The sequence below is a fragment of the Psammomys obesus genome, unplaced genomic scaffold, assembly GCF_907164565.1.
Source record: "Psammomys obesus unplaced genomic scaffold, mPsaObe1.curated_primary_1811, whole genome shotgun sequence".
NCBI lineage: Eukaryota > Metazoa > Chordata > Mammalia > Rodentia > Muridae > Psammomys > Psammomys obesus.
Window position 1 is genome coordinate 4,884,757 of NW_026596430.1, and position 10,044 is coordinate 4,894,800.

The window sequence follows — 10,044 nt, forward strand, 5'->3', positions numbered from 1 at the left end:
CCTTTACTGAGATTGGGGCAGAGATGTGATTTCTGGAGTTAGCTGTTCAAGCTTCAGTGAGAGACTCTGTCTCGAATAAATAAGGTGGAGAGTAATCACATTGGGAACTAGTGTCTTTCATTGACATTTATGCGTGCACAGGTGTATGTACCTACAGTCACAGGCACACACACACACACACACACACACAGAAAATGGGAGAGACTAAAAAACAAGATAGAAGGGGAAAAGCCAAGTTCCACACTTCCTGTGTATAGTGTAGAGACTGAACATTCCCATTTAAAAGGGGGAGATGTGCAAATAGGAAGAAAGATCTGACTTAAGTAATAGTAGCATCCATCTGGGTAAGCAACAAAGCCCATAGTTTCAGGTCCAGCCAGCATTGAGACTGGTAAAGGTACCATCTTACTTTCAGATTTGGGTATCCCAGCCGCCTTCAGTTTTGTTGCCTTTGTCACATGTGACTTCTCTCTTGGGTAAGCTCTGCTTTTCATCTGCAACATTCCTTAGAGAACATTCCATGTTCCTCAGGATTTAACCTTCTCAATCTGTACAACACAATCAGGATCTCCACCTGATTGGATTCTACAGAAAACCCAAAGTCTGCTTAATCTGTGGTGCTACCTTGCAGAACTTCCTCTGTGCCTGCAAACCCAGCACCATTTGGACATCATCCCTTCCCACTGCAGCTTGTGATATATGTAGGTCTTCTGGAACCACAGCTGCAGCTGCCTCTGTGTGCCTTCATGGGGAAGCCTGGCAAGGCACTTCCCTGGGCATCTGTTCCACAGAATATCCTAGTGGACAATAGGAAATTCAAATTTCTCCTTAAAGGCACTAAGCTCTGTAACAATTTTAGCCACTTTACTTGCAGCTTCCCTGTCCTCAACTTTTAACTGGGTTCAAATGCTTTTTCTTTTTTTTATTTAATTTTATTTTTTTCTTATCAGTTACATTTTATTAACTCTGTATCCCAGCCGTGTCCCGCTCTCTCATTCCCTCACAATCCCACCCTCCCTCCCTCCTCTCCACCATGCCCCTTTCCAAGTCCACTGATAGGGGGGGACCTCCTCCCCATTCATCTGATCCTGTTTTATCAGGTATCTTCAGGACTGGCTGCGAAGCCCTCCTCTGTGGCCTAACAGGACTGCTCCTCCCTTGGGGGGTGGGGAGGTCAAAGCCTTTTCTAACCAAACTACATTTTTTATGTCTTTCTCCTTTACATTCTGTTTTGCTCCCTCTTACAGTAAATCTGGGTGAACAATAATCAGTCCACAGCGTAAATGTTCCCCTGACTTGAAATTTCCTCCACTAATACACACACACACACACACACACACACACACACACACACACACACATATCCACTCTTTTTTTATGTCAGCCTCACATAAATTTTCAGAACATGAGATGAGCACATTACAGCCAATTTTATGGCCAAAATGTACTCACTGGTACATTTTGTCACATCACTGGTAGACCTTTTGTGTCCTTCAAAGTCTCACATGCAGAGATTATTTTTTTACATTTCAGTTGACATTCTATTCTTTTGAAATGCCAGTGGCTCACTGAGGTATGTATATAGCAGTCTAAGGCTCTGCTAGCCCACAGCTCTAAATTCTTCTAGATTCTTTCCATAAGCAACTTCTAAAATCCTACAATCTTCAAGGCCAGGTTGATACCAGCAATCATCCCATTTCTCTTAATGCCAGTTTCTACGTATTTTTTTTTCATTGTTGTGAACAGATACCTGGCAAAATGTAATGTAGAGGGAGCAGAATGTTTTTCTCTGTTTCATCTTTTGACTAGGGGTTTGAGAGGATAGACTTCATTGAGGAGGGAGAGCATGGGGGTGGGAGCTCTGTGTGAGTCAGAGGATGTGGCTGTACTTGATTGCATATCAGAAGACCAAAAAGCTGAGTAGGTTGTGTTTTAAAACAACTGCCTCTGTAAATGTTCTACATGTAATGAATTTTTTCTCTCTTTCATCGCCTTGCTTAAGAGGTACCTGATACTTATTTTGACATATCTGACAAGCATAAAATTATCATTGTGTAGGAAGGCCATAATTTATTTGCTCAGTTTCTTCATAATGGACCCTTTTTTTTTTAACTTTTCATTATCAAACATTTCAACATGAAGAAAATAAAAATAGCAAAGTAAATACCCACCTATTCTCTACCTAGATTTAACAATGTTGTTATTTTAGGTCTGTTCTACATAAATTCTATGGTGCTCATCTTCTATGATACTTTTCATCAATATCACAATATGTTCAGCAATTTTTGTCTATTGTTTTAGTAATATAGAATAATACACTGAAGAATATCTATGTGTAGTACTTCTTCCCTTCTCTAGAAGGAAGATATTTTAAAACCTACACTGAACACATGAATCTGTGGAACGTATAGAATTAAATATGTGCTATATATTTCCTGTGCATAAAAGTCTATGCCCTATTTGCTTTCTTTCTATTGCTGCAATAAACACCATGAGCAAAACAACTTGGAGAGGAAGGGGTTTATTTTGGATTACAGTCCATCATGAAAGGAAGTTGGGGCAAGAACTCAAGTTAAGAACCTGGAGACAGGAACTGAAGCAGAGACCATGCTTACTGGCTTGTTCTCCATGGTTTCCTCAGCCTGATTTCTTATAAAATCCAGGACAACCTGCCTATGGATGGCACTGCCCCCAGTGGGCCCTCGTACATCAATCATTAATCAAGACAAATGTCCACACACTTGCCCACAGACCAATCTGATGTGGGTATTTTCTATGTTGAGGGTTGCCTTTCGCAAATGACTCTAGTTTATGTCAAGTCATCAAAAAACTAACTAACACAATCTATGATAGAGTTTTCCAGAATGACACAATAAAATATTAACAATAGTATCATAGTAAAATAGAACAATTTTAAAGCTATAAAAGTAATTGTAATCTTTCTCCTCTATTCCTCTTCCCTCTCCCTTCTTCCATTACTTCTTTCTTGTTTATGCTCTTCTTTCTCTCCTCTCCCACTATCCCTTTATCTCCTCTCCTCTCCTGCTCTAGTATGTCCCACATGCATATACTAAACAAGATTATTTTTATCCTGGACAAGACAAGTTTTATCACATTATTTTAATGGAATTTAAAACATGAACTCTGTCATTTTTCTACTTCATACTTCCAGTCTGTCATTGAAAGGAAATGAAAGCACAGAAAATGAGACTCTGGGCAGGATGAAAAGTCATGTGCTATAGTCCTCTGCTAGCTCACTTATCGTGTAGGCTAGAAAACATATTCCAAGTGCTTAGGATGCTTACTCAAACTAGGTGTATTTAAATTTTTGATGAATAATTTGAATACAGTTTTTAAGAAAATTTGTACCAGTTTGCACTCCCAATAAACAGCATGTTGGAGCTCCTGTGAAGGAGGAAACTTTTGATGTTTCTTTTGGGAGTCTCATCAGGTGACCTTGGCATACCATGATACAGTTAGTTAATTAGCACTTGAAAGTATTCAAACTTATTAAAGTATTGGAGTTTTTACAGAGCCCTAAGTGTCTCCTGAAAGAAGCAAACATCACTAAGGTATGAATCCCAAAACTTTAACTCTGATCATCAAACTATATCTAAATCATGAAAGGATCTAATCACCTGCTCCCACATGAAAGAGAATCCAATTCACAAGGGCACTATTTAATAAAAGCAAAGGAGAAAGTTCCTTGTAGAGAGCATGCCAGCCTTGTGTGGTAAGCCTTCAAAGGGGGTTATTGTAGCATAGTTTATTCCATTTACATTTTTCTATCATGGATAGTCAAATAGAATGTTTCCCTCCATGAAGACAATTTAAATATTATGATGGCCAAGAACTTACTCATTTTTAGATGAAGACAATTGCCAGTGCTTTTTCTACTTATTTTAGATACTGATACCCTGCTTTGTCAAACTGTTCAGGCAGTGCTGAACAAGAAAACCGAAAACATCTTTTCCTAAAGTACTAAAAGCCTTGCCAGTAGCTAGTAGACATTGGCAGAGCAGGCATGCCTGCTGAATGCCTCCAGTTGAGTGACAGTTTAATTAACTGTAGCAGGATCTGTGTTTTATTTTTCAATTTCATGAAATATTTACAGCCATCATTGATCATGATGCTCTCCTACAACTTCATCATTAGCAACTAACCTTCTTAAAGCTTTGACAAAATTGCCAGAGCTTGAGTGTTTGTTTTGTTTTCTTTTATTCAAAATAGATTATTTTCCTATATAATATATCCTGATTAGAGTTTCCTCTTGTCTACTTTTCCCAGTTCCTCCCAACCCCCTCCTACTCTTAAGATTCATTTTCTTACTGTCTCTTATAAAGAACAGCCTTATAAGAAATAAAACCAAATATGACAAAAGAAAATTTAATAAGTAAAGCAAAAACTATCATATCAAAATTGGACAAGGAAACCCCACAGGAAGAAAATATTTCCAATAGGAGTTATGGCTTCCTTCTTGCTGAGTAGGCCTTAAGTCAAATCAGACATTGGTTGGCTACTCGCACAAGTTCTGTGCCACCATTACCATAGAATATTTTGCAGAAAGAACAGATTATAAGTCAAGGGTTCTGTGACTGAGTTGGTGTCCACATTTCCCTTTCAGTAGCCTGCATAGTACCTTCCTCTACCAAAAAGACTGCACCTTAGGGGTAAATGTTCCATGTAGGCACCAGCTCAGTTTCTCTGTATTTAATAGGTTGTGTGGGTGTTCTCTTCAGCAAAAGGGCCCCATTGTCGGTTTTGAGTGAGCAACCCTTTTTCTTAGCATCAGCCTGCGTTGTTTGGCAATTTCCGTGGGACACCATTGGCCAACAACTCAAGTCAGTTCTGCCACTAGCAGCTTTTCCTGGCTGCTTGAAACTTTATATCTCCAGTTACTCGGAATTCTCATTAGGATCACCTTCATAGAATCCATGAAGTTTTCACTGCACTACATTTCCACAATACACACCCCCAAACACACTTCCATATTCTAGTCATCTCTCCCCACATTTTCCCTTCACCTATCTTCTCCCACCTGATGCCCTCACTCTCATCCTCACCTGGCCCAAGCTGGACTACAAAAGCTATTCTATTTCCTCCTCCTAGGAGAACCATGTGTCCTCTGTAGACCCCTTTTCTTAACCTAATCTCTTTGGTCTACAAATTGTAGCTTGATTATCATTTAACGGCTAATATCCACTTATACCTGAAAGCATATTTATCTTTGTAAATAAATAAATATAAATATAAACAATGGGTAATAAATATTTATAAAGAAATATAAATATTGTATTTATAAATAAATAACGTATTAATCTTTCTGGGTCTGGATTACCTCATGAGGATGATTTTTTTCTAATTCCATCCATTTGTCAGCAAATTTTATGATGTCACTTTTTTGACAGCCAAGTAATATTCCAACGTGTAATGCTCCAGTTTCTTTACACATTCTTCAGGTGATGGGTATCTAGGTTGTTTCCAGTTTCTGGCTATTATGAATAAAGCTGCAGTAAAAATGGTTGAGCAAGTGCTCTTGTGGTAGGATGGAGCATCCCTTGGGTATATGCCCAAGAATGGTGTAGCTGAGTCTTGAGATAGATTTCAGGGTTTTTTTCCTTTATTTATTAATATTATTTATTTTTAAATAATTTTATACATACACTTGTATCCCAGCTGTAGCCCTCTCCCTATTTCCCTCCCAATCCTTCTCTCCCTCCCTCATCTCCTCCTTGCCCTCTTCCAAGTCCACTGAGAGGGGGTGTCCTCCTGTCCTTCCATCTGGCCCTAGCTTATTAGGTATCTTCAGGATGGTTGCAGTGTCCTTATCTGTGGCCTAGCAAGGCTGATCTTCCCTCAGGGGGGAGGGGAAGCTTATGAGTTCATGTCAGGAACAATTCCTGCCCCCTTACTAGGGAACCCACTTGGATACTGAGCTGCAATGGGCTATGTCTGAGCAGGGGTTGTAGGTTACATCCATGCATGGTCCTTGGTTGGAGAAACAATCTCATAGAAGACCCCTGTGCTCAGATATATTTGGACCTTGTGGGGTTCCCTGTCCCCTCTAGGATATACTAATTCCTCCTTCCTTCATATGATCCAGTACACTCTGCCGAAGGCTTGGTTTGGGTCTCAGCATATGCTTTGATACACTGCTAAGTAAAGTCTTTCAGGTGCCTTCTGTGGTAGGCTACTGTCCTGTTACTTGTTTTCTCCTATTTCAAGTGTGCATCCCCTTTGTCTTTCTAGATGAGGATTGATCATCTTACACCTGGACGTCTTTCTGGTTTATCTTCTTTAGGTGTACATATTTTAGTATGTTTATCCTATCTTATAGGTCTATATAAGTGAGTATATACCATGCATGTCCTTCTGCTTTTGGGATACCTCACTCAGGATGATTTTTTCTAGATCCCACCATTTGCCTGAAAAATTCATGATTTCCTTGTTTTTAATGTAGTATTTCATCGTCCCTAGCCATCAGAGAGATGCAAATCAAAACAACCCTGAGGTTTCACCTTACACCTATCAGAATGGCTAAGATAAAAAACTCAAGAGATAATGCATGCTCTAGAGGCTGTGGAGAAAGTGGAACCCTCCTCTATTGTTGGTGGGAATGTCAACTGGTACAACCACTATGGAAATCAATCTGGCGCTTTCTCAGACAATTAGGAATAGTGCTACCTCAAGATCCAGCTATACCAATTCTAGACATATATCCAAAAGAGGCTCACGTACACAACAAGGACATTTGCTCAACCATGTTTTTAGCAGCCTTATTCGTAATACCCAGAACCTGGAAACAACCCAGATGTCCATCAACGGAGGAATGGATACAGAAATTGTGGTTCTTTTACACAATGGAATACTACTCAGCAATTAGATTTTCAACTTTCTGACGAACCACATTGATTTTCAAAGTGGCTATATAAGTTTGTACCCCTACTAGAAATGGAAGACTGTTCCCCCTTACTCCAAATTCTTACCAGCATGAGCTGTCACTTGTGTTACAAATATTAGCCATTTTGAAAGGTTTAAGATGGAATCTCAAAGTAGTTTTGATTTACATTTCCATGATACCCAAGGATACTGAACATTGCCTCAAGTGTTTCTTAACCACTTGAGATTCCACTATTGAGAATTCTCTGTTTGTATCTATATCACATTTTCCCCAACAGAATATTTTTATTAGATATTTGGTAATTTCTAATGTACTCTGATCACACTCATTTCCCAATGCTACCAGGGCCACCCTTCCTCCCTTGTACCTTTTCCACCTACTCAAAGAACAAGACCAATTTGTGTTGTATATATACTCATTGGAGAATGGCCAAAGTCCCGGTAGCCAGCCACTTAAAAAACCTGAGTCCACTCCTATCCCCACTATTAGAAGCCAACAAATGTGAAGAACTACACATTGGAATCTTTATCACATTTTTTTAATTTTTTATTATTAGTTACATTTTATTAACTCTGTATCCCAGCTGTATCTCGCTCCCTCATTCCCTCTCAAACTCTCCCTCCCTCATCTCTTCCTTGCCACTTTCCAAGTCCACTGATTGCCAAGAAAGAAATCAGGGAAACAACACCCTTCACAATAGCCACTAATAACATAAAGTACCTTGGGATGACACTAACCACGCAAGTGAAAGACCTGTTTGAAAAAAAAACTTTAAGTCTATGAAGAAAGAAATTGAAGAAGATATTAGAAGATGGAAAGGTCTCCCATGTTCATGGATTGGTAGGATTAACATTGTAAAAATGGCCATCCTGCTAAAAGCAATCTACAGATTCAATGCAATTACCATCAAAATACCAACTCAGTTATTTACAGACCTTGAAAGAAAGATTCTCAGCTTCTTTATCACATTTTTAAAGGACTCTCTTCAGTAGCTATCTGTCTAGACTGTTTTGTTCTGATATTTTTTAGGGAGGTGTTGGTGAGAGACTTATCACAGAAGCCTTCAATGTATCTCATCCTTTGGACTTTACTAGTCCAAAGTCATCAATACCACTGCAAAAGAAGCTTCCTTGCCCATAGCACCCATTAACAGCACTTATCATGGACATCCTCATAGTTTCTGGAGGCAACATGGACATCAACATAATTCCCAGAGGCAGCATGGGTCATGGGCATCAACCTGGTCTCTTGAAGTGGCACAGATCATAGACATCAAGATGTCCTGCAACAGCAGCAAAAATCGTTGAAGTCCTTAGAGGAGACTCAATCCAGAAAGTGAAAAACTATTCATGTTTAACATCTTGAGGCTGGTCTGAGTCAGGCTGATAATATGGCTGGCCAAAGTATCCTGAGGCAGGACCATGGAGAGCTCCAGGCTGCAGCACACAGCCCTGCCCTCAGCGCTGGCTGCCCTGCCTGTACAACAGGTAGGACCATCCTGTTTGCAGCCCAAAGGCAGCACTGGATCCTCTAGCGCTCTCACCACAGCAGGTCAAGCAACAGCAGCAGCAGCCCACCAAACCATGAGCATGAGGGAAATCTTTCCATCTTCTGAGATCTTCTTCAATTTCTTTCTTCAGAGACTTGAACTTTTTATCATGCAAGTGTTTCACTTGCTTGATTAGAACTACCCCCAAAGATATTTCATATTATTTGTAGCTATTGGGTATGCTGTTGTTTCTCTAAATTTTTCTCAGCCTATTTGTCATTTGCATTTTAGGAAGTTTACAGGTTTTCTGTTTTTTAGTTAATCTTGTATACAGCCACTTTTGTGAATGTGTTTTCAGTTGTACGAGTTCTCTAGTAGAATTTTGAGGGTCATTTATATATGCTATCTTATCATCTGTGAATAGCAATACTTTGATTTTTTTTCATCTCCAATTTGTATTCCCTTGATCTCTTTTAGTTGTCTTATTGTGTTAGCTAGAACATCAAGTACTATATTGAATAGATATGGAAAGTGCGGGTAGCCTTAATTCACAGTATAATTTGTAAGATGTTTAATAAAATATGTTATAATTTTTTAAAATTCTTTTTATTAATTATACTTTATTCACTTTGTATCCCCTCTGTAGCTCTCTCCCTCCTCCCCTTCCAATCCCTCCCACCCTCTGCCTTCTCCACTCATGCCCCTCCCCAAGTCCACTGATAGGGGAGGACTTCCTTTCCTTCCTTCTGACCCAAGTCTATTAGGTCTCATCAGGACTGGCTGCATTGTCTTCCTCTGTGGCCTGGTAAGGCTGCTCCCCACTCAGGGAGAGGTGAACAAAGAGCAGGTCAATCAGTTCATGTCAGAGACAGTCCCTCTTCCCATCACTATGGAACCCACTTGGACCAATACACATTTTAAAAGATTGATCAATATGCTATTTTTTAAAATGAAGCAGTATAAATTATATGCTCCCATTAGCAGGGCAAGAAACTTCCAGAATCTTCTAAAATTTTTTCCATTCGTCAATGCTAATAATTTGTTAAATTTTGTAATAAAAGCAAAAAATCAGATTGTTTTTGCTTCTGTTACTTTAATTATGAATAAGTGTAAGCAACTTTTCACATAATTTCAAATAATTTGTAATTTCTCTTTTGTCAACATAAATATTCCTTTCTTTTACACTGTGTGAACTTAAAAGATTTTCTTTTTTTTTCTTTTGCCATTTCTTTCGTGATATCTTTTTTTTTATTTTATTTTTTTCTTATCAGTTACATTTTATTAACTCTGTATCCCAGCCGTGTCCCGCTCTCTCATTCCCTCACAATCCCACCCTCCCTCCCTCATCTCCACCCTGCCCCTTTCCAAGTCCACTGATGGGGGACCTCCTTCCCCATTCATCAGATCCTGTTTTATCAGGTATCTTCAGGACTGGCTGCAAAGCCCTCCTCTGTGGCCTAACAGGACTGCTCCTCCCTTGGGGGGTGGAGAGGTCATGCAAAAATAAAACCATTTTACATGCTTACAAATCTAAAATGTTTTTTTTTCAGCTTTGCTTTTTAATTTTATTTACAAATTGTAGTTAAATTTTTGAGGTTCCGCATTTCATATATATATATATATATATATATATATATGTATATATATATATATA